Source organism: Sebastes umbrosus, chromosome 3, assembly GCF_015220745.1.
Source record: "Sebastes umbrosus isolate fSebUmb1 chromosome 3, fSebUmb1.pri, whole genome shotgun sequence".
Taxonomy (NCBI): Eukaryota; Metazoa; Chordata; class Actinopteri; order Perciformes; family Sebastidae; genus Sebastes; species Sebastes umbrosus.
In genome coordinates this window covers 2,328,277-2,348,135 of record NC_051271.1, presented here as the reverse complement: position 1 = coordinate 2,348,135, position 19,859 = coordinate 2,328,277, and the positions used below count along the sequence as shown (strand labels likewise).

Sequence of the window (19,859 nt, the reverse complement as noted above, 5' to 3'; positions counted from 1 at the left end):
CATAAATCCAACAATGCACAGGTAAGTTAGTAATATCCCCGCAGTTGTGGTCTCGAAATCCTGAAAAAAAATCCTGCGTCCTCTTAAAAATGCGGCAGATTCCGAGACAATCTTCAAAAAGTGGTCTTGAGACCGGTCTCAAGTACTAAAACATTGCCGCAGGTAACAGCTACGCTTTCTTTACTCCAACACAACAAAGTCTGACAACACCGACACTCTCCTCTCTCCAACTCTCACTCACAGCAACAGCAAGGGCGCCCTGATAGCTCACCCAACACATTCTCATCCCAACTCGTGACATACCGTCGCTTTGTCGATTTATTTTTGGCATCAAAACCACAATTTTTTACCCTTGGCGTCACTTTAGGTTTAGGCATCAAAACCGCTGAGTTAGGTTTAGGAAAAAATGACATCGGTGGGCTTAAACCTACTACGTTTGTACAGTGAAAATGAAAATGAATGAACAGCTGATTGTAACGTGAAATTGAAACTTAACACACGGTACACAAACAGCGGTCTCCTGGATGAAAGCCTTGTGTTTGTTGGACCCATCCACCTCAAATCTCACCCACCCGGTGTGTGTCTTTAAACCCCGTCACCACAGTCACTCCCAGCGCACGTTCTCTGAGCGTTTACTGTTACCACGGATGGGTTTACCTTGTAGTTAATGGAACACCCAGCGCTAAAGGGTGTCTTGTGCGGCGGTATCGAACGTCGACGGCTGTGACAAAGCCTCTGTATTTGACACCCTGGGAATGAGAACGGGCTGGCTCACCTGGTAGAGCGGGTGCCCCATGTAACTTAGGCTAAGTCCTAAGTCTGGTTCCAATTCGACCCGTGGCTCTTTGCGGCATAAAAAACAAGTCTTGCGAGATCTGAGACCAGATCAAGTGAAAGATAAAGAAACATGTTTAATTTCTCTGTAGGGTCATTTCCATAATGTTGTCAGACACTTATGAAAACAATCTGAGCCTGTTAGTGGCAAAAACAAGCACTTTTAGTGGACGTACATTGACGGTGAGGAGTTGCACGATATGATTACATTGCAGCCCGGTACAGCGTTCTCCCTCAATACTGGACCAATTTCATAAACTGTTGTCCCCATTAGTCACTTAGACACAAAAACATGGGAAAATAGGTCCCGGTTGAAAAATACATAATGAAAGGCAGACGTCCTCCATGAGCTCATCCTCTGGTTGTGGACAAAAGGCCTTCAAGCATGTCCCTAAACATTACAACAGGTCAGTGCAACAAGACATAAAATAGACATTAAACTACACACACGACTTTAATTTTGCAGCACGGCTCCTGCAGCATTCAGTCAGCTCCGTTCAGTGTGTCCATTTCAATACCTGTTGCCGTTTAAATGTGGCTTTTATTTGGACCCTGTCTGTCGTGATATATGGACTAATTGTATTGTAAGTGCCTTGCATTTGTTTGGTTTAGGTGAGCAATAAGGCTGGAGAGGGGTTTCATGGCCTCGACATTTGTCTAGTGATGGGTGCAATTTTCCCGGCACTCCCTGGCTGCTGCTGATAAATGAATGCAGAGAAGAGGAGGAGGAGGAGGAAGAGGAGGAGGAGGAGGAGAAGGCTCGTACGGTCACTGAGAAGCACGGCTTATGAATAAGTCAATGCTGAACAGAACATACTTTTAGACTGACCGACCTGTTCTCACTCACTAGTGCCCCTCGGCATCGGAAACCTACCCCTGTGTTACCTAAACATAATCACATTACCGTGTCACGTCTGTCTATCGTAGAGAATGAGTGAAAGAAGAAGTGATCTCAGACACAGCCAAAGTCTTGTGTTCTGTACCCCAACCACATTCTCAGGTCCATTCTTACTCAACTAAGCCCCCAGGAAGAGCGCCGGTCCTCGATCCGGACTTTCGTAGTTTTTTGAGGTGAATCAACTCCTCAGTACGACCACTCTAATAGTCCTTATTTAAAAAATGAAGTTTTTAAAGTTGTAAAACGCACTGATAGCTGAATCCACAGTTATTTCCCTTCCTCCGTTCATGTGAGTGAGACCCAGACCGAGGCTGGAGTGCAAGCCGTGACGACGGCGTGACGTTGTGACCCCGTGACCGAGTCATGTGACCGAGTCACGCTACTCCGCCAATCATCTCGGACGCTACTCCGCCAAGATCCTGGTACTTTTCCAGATGGAAGTCGAGCCATTTAGGCCACTCTCATAGGAATGACTGAGGCCCCGCTTCCAACGCTGTATCCAGTTCTCTTAATACATCCATGTACTCAACCCTTCAATCTCTCGATCTTCATCCTCCTAAATTGCTCACTAGTAGAAGTCAATTTTCAATAAGATTTAGGGGTCACTAAATTATGGAGTAGCTTTTCACATCTGTCAAAAAACTGTTCATCTATTAAATGTTTCAAAAGGTAATTTAATTGCTGTTTTGTAATTGTTTCAATGTATCTGTTTCACTCATAGTGTTATGTTTCATGTTTCTATTGCCCAGAAGTCAATGTAGACAACACTAACCATACACTTACATGCATGCACGCATATATATTGTATTGTTATTGTTGTTATTATAAAGTATATATCTTGTTCAGATTTTTTGTCATTACTATTATGTAGTCATATTATTTCTGTATATTAATCTTATCTCTAGGTGGAGGCTTCAGATAAGCCCAGTGGGTTTTTTTTACCGCTTCCTGCCCTGTATATTATTTATTGATTTATTTGTTCTGTTGTGTCGTCTTAATTTGTGCAAAATAAATAAACATAAACAAATAAAACATACATCTTTTTTGTGGTAATGTGCAAATTAGGATTATATAAGTGTGTTTGTATAAAACAAAGCTGTATATATACATATACATATATATATTATTTGGTCAATACTTTTACATGATATAGTCTTGTCCCAAAGTGTTCATCTCTGTTGCTGAATCAGTGCATGCTTGTGATTCACAATAATAAGATCTCAAATGAGTCTGATCTCTGTTCATTACGAGGCAACTAGGTGGGTTACTTTCATTCTTTGTAATCCCGTGAAATGATTTTAAACGGTTGTTTCACAATTTGAAAGAGACGGCGTTAGAAAAAAAACAATCTAGGAAATAGAAATTATTTCATTATGTTCCTCTCTGCCATGAAATTGAGGCAAATACGAACTGCCAACGCAACAACATGTTTGGGGAATATACAATTGGGCACAGTGCAGAGCTGCAGTTAGATAAACAGTATTTTAATACAATATAAGGGGATGGTGTCTTTTTTTCTATTTTGATTCTTTTCTATCTGGCTTTATGTCTTTGTTTGAATATCCAAGGACAATATGTTACTCTTGTTTACTCATTTACTTCCATTCCTTTCTGTCCAGGGATGCAGTCAGTATCTAAAGAGCAAAATAAAACCAAACACTTTCGGTCCTCATCCATAACCGTCCTCGGTTCGATCGGCGGATTGTTCTGTGGGTTTGGATCTTTTACGTTTATCGACAGCTCTGACGACGCTGATATAGACGGTGTGAAGTGTCTAATGCATTTAAAAGTCTTCAAGCTTCCCACACTTTTGCCCTGTGCCCTGTGAGCACAGTGGCGGTCTGCACCACTGAACCGTGATGGAGAGGCTGTTCTGATTGGCCGCATCACGCCAAAGTTCAACACAGGAGACATGTTAAGTTGACCTTTGATCCAATGAGAAAGGGGGTATGATTGATAAAAAAAATCCTCCTCTCTTCTCCTCGAGCTGTCAGTGTCTGCACATAGTTTAAGAAAATTCATCCGCAGTTTTTCTAAAAACTACTTATTTTATGGCCTTTTCCAGTTTTTATATTTTTACAGTTTTTCTCAATCGCATTGTCTCATTTTTCAAAACAGTCTTAACTTAATCTAAACTGGAAGTGTAATTTGTCACAACTGTTTGATGAACTCTATTGTCTGCAAAAAGGTAGTAACTCACCCTAAACACTTCATTCATGCTTCAAAAGCCAGTTATTGTGTCAGTAAACTGGCCAACAGCACCAATATGAAAAGTTGTTTTGCCATGATTAGATGTTTTTTCACCACGGCAGTCAACCCTGGAAATGTTTCTTATAATACAATCCCTGTTTTGTTTCTACTTCCTGTTGACACTGACTACTTTCTGTATGATACCAGAATGTCAGTTTTGTCTAGCTAAATGCTGAATGTGTATCGCACTGAGCTTTTTAGATTCCCATTTCAACAGTTGGTTAAAGTTTACTGAGAAAAGCCAATACTGAAGTACACAGAAAATAGATATACCCATTTTTATATAGTTAATTTAATTGTGTAGAAATGTTTTACATGTAGCCTACTGTAAACAGAAAATTCACCTTTGATCTTTCATGTAAAGTCATAAACAGTGAACAGAACATTTTCCACAAAATTAAATCCATGCCAAAAAACAAACCCTGCAACAATGAAAAGAACCTGCTGTAGTTCAGTATTTATGGCACACACATGTAGTCTGACAGATTCTGATGATTGAATGACAGTTTCACTGAGAATCAACTCATCAGTTTTGATCAGCAAGACATGTTCAAGTGGTTGTTGGGCAAATTGTAGACAATTGTACTGAGTCTTTGCACACACGTGCCAAAACACGTGCGAATCTGTTGTGAACAACAAACTAATTGTTCAGAGTTTTGAATGTATTTTGAAAAATATTATTTCTCATTCGAGAATTGAGCCAAAGCGAAAAAACTGTAAATCTGACAACTTGAACATAAGATGTGATTTATGCAAATGATTTAATCAGCGATAAGTGCAGTGGTAGCATGATGACTGTATTGATGTACAAAATGTTAACATCATTTGCTGCTTGCAAAAATCAATAGATAGATAGATAGATAGATAGATAGATAGATAGATAGATAGATAGATTTTGTGAACACGGGACACGAACGAACAACTGATTGTAACGTGACGCACAGGACACGAAGAGCTGTCTCCTGGATGAAAGCGTTGTGTTTGTTGGACACATCTACCTGCCCTTCCTGCCTGCAGTGTGTCTCTTTTCGCTCTTTTTAAACTAAATCACTTGCTCTGACCGAATGCAAAAACATGAACTTTCCCCGGTTTGCAGAAACATCCAATGCCAATTTTTTTTCCTGGCAACTGGGCTGGAATTTCCACGGCCCAAAGCCATTTCTGAAAACATCATGACAGCTAACACGTCACAACCAAGCAGCAACTTCCTGTGCTGAGAAATGACGCCAAGTGCCAAAGACTGCAGTTCTTCAATTGGCCACTTGAGGCTCCAAAAGTTATTCAATCTCCATAGACCCTCATGTTAAAATGGCCAACTTTACAGCAGAAATAAACAAGTTTACAGCCTGGTACAAAAAACGGTTTTGGTCTCTATAACTAATTCCCCCCGTTCATGACAACTGTGCGGGGATGAATTTGTATATAACTCATCCGTTTAAATTATATTAAGGCTTAAAGTTAGGCATAATTGAGGGCGTGGCCCGCTTTGACAGGTGGGTGCTGTACCAGATCGCTAACTGCTCCAACAACAATCGACTCGACAATCCATCTCTTTGCCCATTTTTGGATTGTGAAGATGGTGACAGCCGAAGCCACCCACTTCGAGCTTCACAATGGCTCTTCAGAAACCCATTGGTGACGTCACAGAGACTCTGTCCATATTTTACACAGTCTATGGTCACAACTCGTGAGCTTTCAGAAAATGTCCAATCTCAAGGTTGTGAATACCACAAGAGGGGCGTTCATACGGACCCTTCTTGTGAACACGGTAAACACGACCCCCATTTGAAGGCAGCAACAGATAGATAATTTTGCCTCTGGCCACATGTGCTGAAGAAGGCTGAAATGTGACAGCATCTTAATATGTAAACATCTCATCCCACACAAATTATGCAGCAAACCCCCTTGGGCCAAAGAGCAACAAGATCCATCATCCCTCCCAAGTTTTATTCAAATCAGACTGGTGGTTGGAGCTTCTTAAGGCTGTTGATGAGGCCAGAATGTGTAATATAGGGTGTTTTAAAAGGCAGGAGACTGCAACTGAATGCATTATCCCTCCGAGCTTTGACAAAAACAGACCAGTGGTGTCATGTTTAGTTAAAAACAGTTAGAAAAAAACCTTTGTAACTAAATAACAACCCTCCATCAACCTCTCCTTTTTGTTTTTTTCTCTTCATCTTCTTCATTTTCCATGTGTCTAGCTGTATTAGACTTCCCCTGTGTTGGTTTAATCCTTGTAAATACGTCTCTCTCTGAAGTACATGTAAGAGCTGGAGCTCTGGGAAATGCGACAGAAAGATCATGACAGTGATCAGTGGCGAGGGAACGCCTCGGGGTCCCCCAGGAAGAGCTGGAAAACGTTGCTGGGGAGAGGGTCGTCTGGAATACCCTGCTACGCCTGCTGGCCCCCGCGAACAAGCCCCGGATATGTGGAAGAAAATGGATGGATGGATGGATGGATGGGCTTTGAACATCTGTAGAAAGTTTTATGGTGATCCATCCAATAGTTGTCAAAATGTGTCAACCTCACATTGTCAAGGGATCCCAACGCCTGTGGGATTCATCCTGTGGGTGTTAGGTGTCTGAAAGATATCAAAAAAATGTCGTAAAAAAAAAAGTCTGACAAAAAATTCTGAAAAATGTAAATAAAATGTTGGAAGAAATAAAGTCTGAAAAATGTCAAAAAAAATTACGGTAGAAATGAAGTCTGAAAAAAGTTTAAAAAAGAAGTCTGAAAAAAAATTCTGAAAAAATCCATAGAAAAAAATTCTGAAAAATGTCAAAAAAAAATGTCGAAAGAAATAAAGTCTTTAAAAGGTCTGAAAAAAAGGTCTGAAAAAAAAGTCTGAAAGATGTAAAAAAAAATGTCGGAAGAAATAAAGTCGGAAAAAAGTCGGAAAAAAATGTCGGAAAAAAAAGTCGGAAAAAAATCTGACAAAAAAGTCGGAAAAATTTCAGTGGAGCGCACCTGAGACCAATAAGTCATCAGGGAGAAGGGAAAGGCAGAGGAGCAGTGTGGCCAGCCGGCAGCACAGTTCGGGAGACTTCAGTCTCATCGATTGTTTTCCACCAGCTTGGTTGAAAGTATTCTTGTTTTTTTAGTTTGGGCTGGAGATCACTGGTAGTTCAGTCATCGTGTTTGTGTTCAAGTTTAACTACTTTTTGAGTTTAGGGTGATGAGCTGGGTGCGACGGCTCACTGCGTGGCTGGCCCAGCGACTTCCGCATCTTTTGTTCTTTTGACCGGGATCTCCAACCTTTTTGTTTGCTTCATTTTAACTTTGTTGTTTTTGTTGACAATAAATTTGTTGTTTTCTTTAAGTAACTGGTTCACGGCGTCATTAGAGCCTTTGTCTGATTTGAGAGGCCACATGGTATTGTTCTTGTTGTAGGCTTGCTTTAGACGCAGAGTGCGGGTAATCTGATCAAATTTTATGTCGAGGAATTTTGCACAGTTCATGAAACAACTTGACATTACTCATTGCTGTTCAAGCACGTATCATCCAGAGAGTCGGGGGGCGATTGAACATCTAAGCTTCAAACTTACTGCCTGGTGTTTGACAAAGCTTGGGATGAGGGTGTCCTTCTTCTCCTCTTTGCTGCTCGTCAGGTGGTTCAGGAGTCTGTAGGCTTGATAGCAAACCACAACATTTGTGAGACTATGTCTGCAAAATCCTCGACATTAAATTTGATAAGCGCCAAGACAAGGGCAAGAGCCTTGTTGACAATATATCTGTTGTTGTTTCTTTTCAAGTAACTGGTACGTAGCGTCTTTTATATGTTTCTGTCTCATTAGAGCCTTTGTCTGATTTGAGAGGCCGTAACAGTGGGCAACATGAATGTGTCTTCCAAATAAGTGGTCAAACTGTTGGTGGCACTGAAGGAAACATCGGGGGATCACCAAAGTCATTATGACTCATCATCTGGAAGCCACGAATGTGTTTGTGCCAATCCCTTCAGTAGAAGTTGAGATATTTTACTAAATAAGTGAAAACTTTGAGCTGTTGGAGCCACTAAGTCAGAATGATTCATGCTGTGATGACTATAAATGCCTCATAGCAATCCATTCAATAGTTATATTTCAGTCTGGACCAAAGTGGTCGATCCACTGACAGACCAACATTGCCTTCCACATACGGACACGTCGCAAAATAAGCAGAAACATCCAAGAAGTGCACCTTTCCGATTTTGCAAAATGGTCCCGAAATGCACCATCCCTCCAAGTGTCCTTCACGGAGCACTGCTGTTGGAGATATCACCAGAGATATCACATGTGGTAAATGAACCACCACAGCCTGACCTCTACCCTCACATAGGGGACAACCGTAGCGCGAAATAGGTCATTTTTCAGTAAGGAGCGAGAGCCACCTGTCACCTTTATTTCTCCGTATGAACTCCTTGGTGTCCTTTCTTTGTCAAAGTGGAGGAAAATTCTCCAAATATCCCTAGCAATCCCTTCGCTATCTCATCACACGCTCAGTGGGCAGACAGGGGGCTTTGTGACTGTGACTGTTTTTCCATCAGTGAGGATTACCTCAGTGTCTGCACCACTATACAGGCAGGGACATGTGGAAACATCAGTCTGAGGCTCTGAGAACAAGCGAGACTTGTTTAGTACGTACACACTTTGCTTTCTACTTGCTGATGGAATTATTGTATACAGGAGTCGGCTACAAATAGTAACACCTGTACAATATCATGCAACTCAGTACAACAATACCACAATCTGCAGCCTCTAAAATGACTGTAGAGCTGAAAATCAACCCCTCTCTGGCACAGTCTCGACAAAAACTGAACAATACAAGCTTCGCAAAGGTAGTAATTGCAGGTTTGTTGTTTTGGATAACAAATTATTTTGCTGCTACACATCACCTGCACTTTACCACCAGGAATTTGCATTTAAATTCCATTTGGAAAAGTTAACATACTCTAAAGCTGTGTCCAAAATCACTCCCAGTTTGCTACCTAGAGCATTATATTTACTTACTGCCATTGTATTTGCAGTGTGCAGTGTAAAGATCAAGATTAAACCTAAATATAGGATTTGGGCGTGAGGCCTGATCCAAACACATTCTCACTCTGTTGGAAATATATCATGAAGAATAATATGGCAAATGCTTAAACTATTATGTTACGAGTTCAGTGGGTTGAAGATGTTTAGACTAGAATTAGAAGATGAATACTGTGGCGTCTGAGGGACGTCTCGTGCAGAGTCTCAAGGGTGAGACGGCATAAACATATTTTTGTGTAGATAGAACAGTCTCAAGGACTCAGCCTTAGGGAAGAAACAGATAGGGGGGAGAGGACAGAATGATATGACCAGTAGACAGCGTTGTCTAAGGATGGAGTCAGATAATAGGAAGGTCAGATATTGTGGAAAAGTACTACAGTGATATTGTGGAAAAGTACTAAGACGGATCAAAACCCTGCCCTCTTCAGAGAATGCTTGTTGCTGTGTATAAAAGCAAATGTAAAGAAAAGCTCGGGGTTCATTCACTGCGAACTGAAAACTGTATTACATGTTATCAGGGACACATTGATGAATCCAGAACTTCTGTAATAACTCTTTGCAACTTTGATGAATATATCTGCGGAATAAATTGATACTGATTTAACCTAATTTGCAATCTTTTATGATTTTAACTCTGAGCTTGCAGCTGCCTAGAAGATAAACCAACACGCATGAAGGTGACGATTCCCTGAGGGGAATTCCTTCAATTTGGTGACCCCGACGTGATCTTCGGAAAGAGCGAAGCGAGCCAGAGACCGGACAACTCAGTGAGAGAGAGATAAGGGTACCCTGACTACAAGGAAAAAAGGTAAGCAGAACCTGTTAAAACAAAATCTGCATATTGGCATAGGATCTAAATTTATCTCTCTGGCTGAGTTTGAAGCATCTCTGTTTGACTTTTGATAAATCAAGTTGCATAGTTAAAAGGATCTGGGATCCGCTAATGATCTGGGATCTTAGTTAAAAGGATCTGGGATCCGCTAATGATCTGGGATCTTAGTTAAAAGGATCTGGGATCCGCTAATGATCTGGGATCTTAGTTAAAAGGATCTGGGATCCTATAAGGATCTGGGATCCGTACTGTGGTGTTTGGAACACTAATTAAAAGGATCTGGGATCCTCTAATGATCTGGGATCTTAGTTAAAAGGATCTGGGATCCGCTAATGATCTGGGATCTTAGTTAAAAGGATCTGGGATCCTATAAGGATCTGGGATCCGTACTGTGGTGTTTGGAACACTAATAAACTGTATTGATAGTGTACATCAGAGGAAATTTAAAACTGCCTCAGATACCGGGCCAGCACCGCTGACGGGAGACCGTTAGTAGAAGCTTGTGTTGGTGGGATCTGTGGTGGGGGCATAACGACCCAATTACTCTGATATCACTACTGTTTGAAAACTAAAAGGAGGAAAGTTGCCCTTTTAGTAACGTCTGGGACGTTAAAAAAGCGTTTGGAACGCTGCGCTTGGAGCGCTAGAGTAGTGCGCTTGGAGCGCTAGTTTAGTAACGTCTGGGACGTTAGAGAATAGTAAAAATAGCGCTTGGAGCGCCTGTATGAGTGTACATTAATAACTAGTATTCAGAGGAAAATTAAAACTTACTGTTGATACTGGGCCAACATCGCTGGAACATCAAAGTGTCCAGTAGAAGCTTATGTTGGTAGGATCACAGCGAGGGGCATAGCGACCCATTTACTCTGAATCTAGTTACTGTCATAAACTGAATAAACCTGTGTGAAATAGTACTGGACAGAATGGATGGAGAATTTGACAAAGATTGTGAGGAAAAAGGCGGTTGTAACAAAAGTGGGTTAACCTTCGGCCAACAGTGGGCGAAAGTAAGAACGAATGCGATATGTACCTTTGACCCAGAGAGAAGGGGAAAAGAGACAAAGGAGATGGATGCATGGTTTAAAGGAATGATAGAGAATAAAGAGTTCCCGGAAAACTCCTCTATATCAGCTTTTACCCCAGCAGTACGAGAAGCCATACTAAAACAGCAGGAACTCTTGGCCCAAAGTAGAAAAACGGTGGAACAAAGCGGTATCTTTAAAAAAAAGAAAGCCCAAAAAGACGTTGAGAACCAAGCAAAAACTTTAGCTAAAATAAACGGCATTTATCTTGCATCTGTAACTGAATTAGGACATCAATGGCCAGTAAAAAAAAGAGACTAAAAAAGAACCAAATAAAACCCCGGACGGATACAACCGGCTGTACCCAGCTTTAGGGGACTATCCTGGTCCGTTCCCCGATCCGCCACCACCGCATCATCAAATGGTAATGACAGGTATAGCACCTACGGTACCCCCACCATACGATAACACCCAAACATTGCCTCCACCGCCTCCACTCCCTGAACATAGCCCTGAATCCGACCCTCCACAACATTCCAGTCCCAAACCAGTATCTGCCCAGATGCCCCACTTTCCTGTTCAGGGAGGACATTTGTGGCTAGAAGATTAGACAGATGGTAACTATGGCAGGAATGAGAAATCTTACGGCAGAACTGGAATGGTCACAGGAGGGGGAAGAGGGGTTCATCCGCCTAAAACAGAAGATGGCCGAAGCGGCTGCTTTAGCCCTTCCGGACTATTCCCAGCCGTTCCATCTTGACGTATCTGAACAGCTGTCTACCGCCCATGGTGTCTTGTATCAGAAGCAAAGAGGAGACAGAAATGTGTTATATTATTGTAGCATATTATTAGATACCCAAGAACAGAGAGCCAGCCCCTGCGTAAGGTATGCGGCTGCACTGGCTAAAATAGTGGAGAAAGTGGGTCATATCGTCATGCACCACCCACTCCGAATTCTCACTTCCCATAGTACTGTAGCCTACGTTACATCAGCGTGTTTCACTCTCACTCCATTGCGACAGACGAAGATTCTACAAGTACTATCAAAGCCACACATCTCTTTTTTCCACGAGGGTTGCAATATGGCTGACAAAATGGGGGATGGTCAGGGTAAAAAGCACTTATGCGCAGAAAAATCTATGTCATTCACAAAACTACGAGCAGACTTAGAAACCACCCCCTTAACAATATGTGATCTCAGTCTATTTACAGACGGCTGCTGTTTTAGACATCCCACGGAGGGGTTAAAAGCTGGATATGCTGTAGTGTCGGTTCCTGATGTCACCTCAAAACCTATCACACTGTGCTCCGCTACACTAGACGGAAAACAATCTGCCCAAGCTGCTGAGTTGACTGCTGTGGTATCCGCTCTTAAACTCGCTGAAGGTAAAGCTGTAAATATTTTCACGGATTCGGCATATGTGTGTAATGCTATTCACAGGGACATGTCAGGTTGGGTACAAACAGGGTTCAAGACAAGCGGAAACAAAAACATGGCACATGAGGTGCTCATGAGAGAGTTGTTGTCTGCCATTAAGCTTCCTAAAAAGGTTGCTGTCTTAAAAGTGAAAGGTCATTCTCAGGGAGAGGACCTAGAGAGCATTGGCAATAATGCTGCGGATGTTGCAGCCAAGGCTGCTGCAGGATATGTTGTTGAATGTATATTAATGCTTGGCGAAGAAGTAGGAGCATTTATTGATGATGTAAAAAAGGCACAGGAGGACGCTCCTGCACATGAGAAAAAATCCTGGGATGATGCAGGTGCTACGGATTGTTTTGTAGGAATGTGGCAGAAAGATGGGAAGACGGTAATGCCGTCAGATTGGATACCATCCATGTTAAAACAAACACATGGCTTACATCATGGGGGAGTGGCGGTAATGATGTATGCTCTGGAGGCATGGTGGTTCCCACAAAAGAGGAAAACCGTGATTGATTTCGTACAAAATTGTACTACCTGTCGGGCATGCAACATTCGACCTACTGAAAAACCTCCTTTGGGAAAATACCCAAAACCTGAGGGTCCTGGCGAACAAATAGTTATGGATTTTACGGATATGGGGATCCGGGCGGGAGGGAAAAGATTTTTGTTGGTCATAGTGGATGCATTTTCCAGGTGGATTGAGGCCTATCCTACTGGAAAAGAGGACGCTAAAACAGTCATCAAATGTTTGGTGAATAATTATATACCATATCATGGTTTTCCCAAACTTATTCGCTCCGACAATGGCTCTCATTTCAAAAATAAGGATTTGAGAGAAGTGGAGACGGTTTTGGGTCTGGAACACAAGTTTGGCACAGTGTACCACCCCGAATCGCAAGGAAAAATTGAACGTGCGAACCAGACCATTAAGGGGAAACTGCTGAAGATTTGTCAGCAAACAGGTTTGCCATGGACTGAGGCTCTTCCCATTGCTCTTCTGGCTATGAGATCCTCAGTCAATAGGCAAACAGGTTTAACACCGTTTGAACTCAACTGTGGACGACCTTTTCCAGGTCCCACAGTGCCTTTGTGTGTCCTACCTGCTGTAGGCTACCGCCCGTATTATCAGAAGGTGAATGCTCTTGTCTCAGCTCTCTCCTGTTCAGGTGCCCCCCATGCTCCGAAGCCTGTGTTGCTGACAGCACCTGAAGGCCCCCCGGAACACCTTTGGTTGAAGGTGTTAAAGAGGAAGTGGTCGGAGCCACGGTGGACGGGGCCTTATAGAGTGATAGCGAGGACAACAACGGCAGTACAACTTGGAGGGAAAGGCGGAGTTTGGTGGCACTTGACCCAGTGCAGCTCAACAAAAAATCCAAAACCAACGGCAGACTTCATCAGCGGAGGGGTGGACAACCCAGATGAACCGGACAAAGGAACAGCACCAGGGGTAGATGCAAGCATCTCTGCAGGGACACCAGAGAAGAGCACAGAAGAAGACGCACAACCCAGATGAACCGGACAAAGGAACAGCACCAGGGGTAGATGCAAGCATCTCTGCAGGGACACCAGAGAAGAGCACAGAAGAAGACGCACAACCCAGATGAACCGGACAAAGGAACAGCACCAGGGGTAGATGCAAGCATCTCTGCAGGGACACCAGAGAAGAGCACAGAAGAAGACACGTAAACATTGAATCTAATGACTGAATTTTTTGTTTTCTATACTGAATTTTTTATATATAACACTGTAAAAAATATAAGTGAGCTGTATGAGACACAATTAAGGGACGGAAGGTTTCAAGGTCTTGCCTGTTTTACAGATAAAACACGGCTTAAACGTAAGGAAAAGGTGACTCAGTGAAAGTCTTATATATTATATGTTGTATTAATTATTGCTTTATATATCACGTTAACAATAGCTTATTTTTTATTCATCTATCGGGTAGAGGGGTAGGGTTATCAGGACATTAACCATGGGATGGGTAAATAAAGCCCTAGTGGTATTGGGCTCAATACTACTAGGGGGTCTTATTCTATATTTTCTAGACTTCTTACCAAGACAAGCGAGCAAACAGGTAACCAACCAGACACACCCCAATCACACTTTGACCAGAACAAAACGAGACATACCTCAACGTAGAACTAAAAGATCGAGTCAATGTACTTCTAAAGAATTCGAATTAACATATACATTTGGTAGCAACACCATCTATCAGATAGATTTATGCGACATTATTGACTGCGGGGGGTCAGATGGGGGCCTTCAATGGCGTGGTTATGCGTTGTACACATGCTCATTCAACAGCCGATACAGATGGTGTCCGTCATGGGATGCGGTGTGGGCCTATACAGGACCACACTGGAATCCAGGGAGGAAGTGTCCAGCTAATCATCTCTGCATTTCCTCCCATGTTTCTGTTATGAGAGGTCAAATACAGTCTGGCATACCGCGAGAGCGTCGGAACACTCAATCAAACAACAAAAATAACCCTATGCTGATCACTATTAAAAATCTTAAACAAAACCCACTGAGTGGAGGGGATTGCGGATCCAATGACACAGGACGTATAATAATAGGGGTAGATCAATCAGGAACTGATAAAATGGGGGTAATTAGATTCAAATTCTTACCGGAACCAAAACCAAAACCAAAAGCAAAACCAGAAACAAGACCAAAACCAAAACCAAAACAAAGTCAAACGTCCACCGCAACCTCAGTAAACCCCCCATCACTCACCTCAACACAAACCCCAGAACAGACCGATCCCCGAATAATAAAAATAGATTTTACCCAACTAAATACAAATGACATCATACGTTTAGCCACGGGATATGGGGATAGAAACATCTGGCTTGATTGGATGACGTTTACTGCAAAACAATACAAGGCAGGTAATTGTTTTGCCTGCTCAACTGCACGACCCACTCTATTTATGGTACCCGGACCGATACATATGGACGACCCAGAGGGGTGGGAATGCATGCAGCAACTTATAACATCCGGATCCAATATAACCGACACATGTACTAGACTAGATGAAATATATCCGCCCCTAAGGAAAGACATCCAGCCACCAATGTTTACTATACGAAAAGGGGACTATGTATGTTTTAATAGAACAGGCCAAATTAGTGTAACAAAGGGGACCGCTAAATGGTGTAACGTATCCTATGATGTAACAGGAAATGAAACTTCTAATAACTGGACTCAGGGCCGAGGTGATCTTTTCTGGTATTGTGGAAATCAAATCTTAAGAATCATGCTACCAGCTAATTGGTCCGGAGTATGCTCATTAGTCCGGTTGGCAGTACCTATGACTATCATAGGATTAGATAAAAGACAAAATATACGCCAAAAGAGGAGTTTTGACACCTCTGCAAATAATCCCACATACATAGATGCTATTGGTGTACCTCGGGGAGTGCCAAATGAGTTTAAATTAGCTGATCAAATAGCTGCAGGATTTGAAAACTTGCCCCTGGTGTCCGCTTTGTTTCCTATCACACCCAGTAAAAATGTTGACCGCATTAACTACATCCACTATAATGTTCTCCGTTTGACTAATTTAACCCGTGATGCAATTGCCGGACTAGCTGAACAAATGGCTCCTACGTCACTGATGGTGATCCAAAATAGAATGGCATTGGATATGCTGCTAGCCGAAAAGGGCGGAGTATGTTCCATGTTCCAAGATTCCTGTTGTATTTTCATCCCCAACAATACAGCACCTGACGGGACAGTGACCAAAGCATTAGAAGGACTTAGGACATTATCTGACAAAATGCATGAGGATTCTGGTATTGACAGCCCGATAAATGATTGGTTAGACCGTACTTTTGGGAAATGGAAGTCTATGATAATTTCTCTGTTTTCCTCTATCCTCGTTGCCATTGCATGCCTGATATTATGTGGTTGTTGTTGCATTCCATGTATTCGTCATCTCAGTGAGAGAGTAATAATTACTGCTATAGAAAAGAGACAGCCTGACAACCCACCTGCTTATCAGATGAGCATGCACACAGCGGAAGAAGGGGTAGAAAGGCTTAATTTAGAATACCGTGACACCGACCCCGATTCAGAGGGCGGGAATGACTTGAACCTCATGTCATATATTTCTGTGAAGTGAACTTAGACAAGTTCAAAAGAGGGTCTGTTGGAAATATATCATGAAGAATAATATGGCAAATGCTTAAACTATTATGTTACGAGTTCAGTGGGTTGAAGATGTTTAGACTAGAATTAGAAGATGAATACTGTGGCGTCTGAGGGACGTCTCGTGCAGAGTCTCAAGGGTGAGACGGCATAAACATATTTTTGTGTAGATAGAACAGTCTCAAGGACTCAGCCTTAGGGAAGAAACAGATAGGGGGGAGAGGACAGAATGATATGACCAGTAGACAGCGTTGTCTAAGGATGGAGTCAGATAATAGGAAGGTCAGATATTGTGGAAAAGTACTACAGTGATATTGTGGAAAAGTACTAAGACGGATCAAAACCCTGCCCTCTTCAGAGAATGCTTGTTGCTGTGTATAAAAGCAAATGTAAAGAAAAGCTCGGGGTTCATTCACTGCGAACTGAAAACTGTATTACATGTTATCAGGGACACATTGATGAATCCAGAACTTCTGTAATAACTCTTTGCAACTTTGATGAATATATCTGCGGAATAAATTGATACTGATTTAACCTAATTTGCAATCTTTTATGATTTTAACTCTGAGCTTGCAGCTGCCTAGAAGATAAACCAACACGCATGAAGGTGACGATTCCCTGAGGGGAATTCCTTCAATTCCCAACTCGTCAAATACCGACGCTGGGTCAGTAGGCCTACGCTTCAAACTATGATGCTCTAGGTACCCCTTTGGCCTCAGTTTTGGACTCAAGGATGTCACTCTCCGCCTGTTACATGCATAGTTTCAGTTCAAAATAAATTTCCAACGTAGGTTTACTTAGTTTTTAGGTTTACTTAAGGTCATAATATCACGAGAATAAAGTCATAACTTTACAAGAAAAAAAGTCATAATATTTTGAGGATAAAGTCATAATATTACGAGAAAAAAAGCAATTTCTTCTTCCACAAAAGAGGCAGTTTCCCATCAGGTCTGTGTGGTTCTTTCTTTGGAATAAATGCAGTTTCTTGCACAATCTTTTCAAGGTCCTGATACTTGGTGATGATAATGTGCTGCTGATGTGCCAAAAGATGAAGTATTATTTGTGAAACTTAACCTAAAGTATAACTTCACAAGATGCTCCACGTTCCTCATTTTCACACAGGCGGCACTCTGCTCTATTTCCCCTCTAAAATAACACGTACAATTACTACTTTATAATATTATGACTTTATTCTCATTATACTACGAATTTTTTCTCGTAAACCTCTGACTTTATTCTCATAATATTATGACTTTATATTGGAAAACTCAGATTTTTTATTTTTTTTTCCTTAAGGTGGCCCTAATACTCCGTCGTACATAACGATGCGGATGGGTTTACATTAAAGTTAGCTGAAAGCCCGGTGGGTCTCATACAGATTCTAAAGGGTACCTCAGTACGTCGGTATCAGACGCCGAGGGACACTGACCGAGCTGCGCTGCTTGACGCGTTGGGAGTGAGAACGGGTTGATTGATTGTACCAAGTTGGATCAGGTCCGTTCCAATCTGGGTAGTTTTGACAGTTGGGAGATAAAATCATAAAATGTGCGTTGTTTTCAAATGATGTAATTGTACCAGAGTTAGGCTAATTTCTATCGGATCTAGTTGCTGCCCGTCATTCTCTTTACGATTGTTTTTAGAGGTCTGATATTTCCAACTACATGCAGGCACGAGCAGGAGAAATACTTATAAATAAAGTGGCAAGCAAACAGCAAACTGCGATGTACTGTGAGTGAAAGAGTAGCCGTTATTTAAAATCCACTTCATCAGGTTTTACTGCAGAGCCACACTCTGATGAAGTCCCCTCCAGTTCTCTCTGTAGAGTTTAAAGGCAGCGTTGCCTTCACCTCTGCAGCCAAACTCTCATCCAAATGCTCCCCCTGTTTCTTTGCCTTTTTCATGCAGGTTGCTGTTGAAATTAGTGAAGCAAACTTTTCTGTATTGTTACAGAGACACATAAGAATTTGTGTTGTTGTGTTTGTTGTGTTGTCACATGGTTAACATATACTGTAAACTGATCAGCCATAACATTAAGACCACTGACAGGGGAGGTGAATAACATTGATTATCTCATTACCATGGCACCTGGCAGTGGGGGGGTATATTAGACAGCAAGTGAACATTTTGAATTTTGTGTTGGAAGCAGAAAAAATTATCAAGCATAAAGATGTGAGCGACTTTGATAAGGGCCAAATAGTGCTGGCTAGACGACTGGGTCAGAGCATCTCCAGAACTGCAGCTCTTGTGGGATGTTCCCAGTCTGCAGTGGTCAGCACCTACCAAAAGTGGTCCAAGGAAGGAAAACCGGTGAACCGGCGACAGGGTCAGACCCGAGGCTCATTGATGCACGAGGGGAACGAAGGCTGGCCCGTGTTGTCTGATCCAATAGAAGAGCTTCTGGAGCTCAAACTGCTGAAAAAGTTAATGTTGGTTCTGATAGAAAGGTGTCAGAACACACAGTGAGGAGCAGTTTGTTGCGTAATGGGCTGCGTAGCCGCAGACCAGTCAGGGTGCCCCGTGCTGACCCGCGTCCACCGCCAAAAGCGCCTACAATGGGCACGTGAGCATCAGAACTGGACCACGGAGCAATGGAAGAAGGTGGCCCGGTCTGATGAATCATGTTTTCTTTTACATCATGTGGACGGCAACAAGTTGGAGGTGTTGACTTGGCCTCCAAATTCTCCAGATCTCAATCCGATCGAGCGTCTGTGGGATGTGCTGGACAAACAAGTCCGATCTACGGAGGCCCCACCTCGCAACTTACAGGACTTAAAGGATCTGCTACTGACGGCTTGGTGCCAGATACCACAGCAGACCTTCAGAGGTCTGGTGGAGTCCATGCCTCAACGGGTCAGGGCTGTTTTGGCGGCAAAAGGAAGACCTACTCAATATTAGGCAGGTGGTCAAAATGTTACGGCTGATCGGTGTACAACCATTCACACTCACATTTAGAGCTTCCAGTTGTTGCCTGTCTTTGGACCGTGGGAGGAAATCCACACAGACAGAGGAAGAACACACAAACATCATATCCCATTTCCACCAAAACGTAATTATTACAATAATGAAAGTAACTCCCTAATGGCCCATAAAGCAAAAAAATTACTTCATTATCATCATCCCTGCATTTGCTTCCTACTCTAAATAAAGCAGCTTTGCCTTTCTGGTATATTCTCAGTGGACAGTTTATGAAGCAGTCAGGAATATGACATTCACATGTCCTCAAAGTCACCCACACTACCACACTGACCCAGTTCAGGGTCAAGCAGTCGAAGTCTGAGATTGCCTCAGATGGGGGATACCTGACCCGTGTAGGTGTGTGACAGAGCATGCAGGAGATGCCGGCTCAGCAAACCCTCCCGGGATGGATAAATAAATGTTTAAAAAAGAGACAGGAGTGTGTGTCAGGTAGATGGATGGCAGGGTTAGGTGTTTGGGACA

At 42.4% G+C, this 19,859-nt stretch overlaps 1 long non-coding RNA gene across 3 annotated transcripts; it reads right to left on the bottom strand.

The window, feature by feature from the left end:
• Window positions 1-202: 202 nt before the first annotated feature.
• Window positions 203-13,988, bottom strand: LOC119483951. Of its 3 annotated transcripts, none has more exons than XR_005205875.1 (3): window positions 13,866-13,988; window positions 11,788-11,793; window positions 203-215 (listed from the first exon to the last, which is right to left on the bottom strand). It is a non-coding gene; the product is annotated as an uncharacterized LOC119483951 (long non-coding RNA). The 3 variants fall into 3 exon arrangements; XR_005205873.1 differs by having other exon boundaries at window positions 13,684-13,982; XR_005205874.1 differs by having other exon boundaries at window positions 13,775-13,982.
• Between the last annotated feature and the right edge of the window lie 5,871 nt (window positions 13,989-19,859).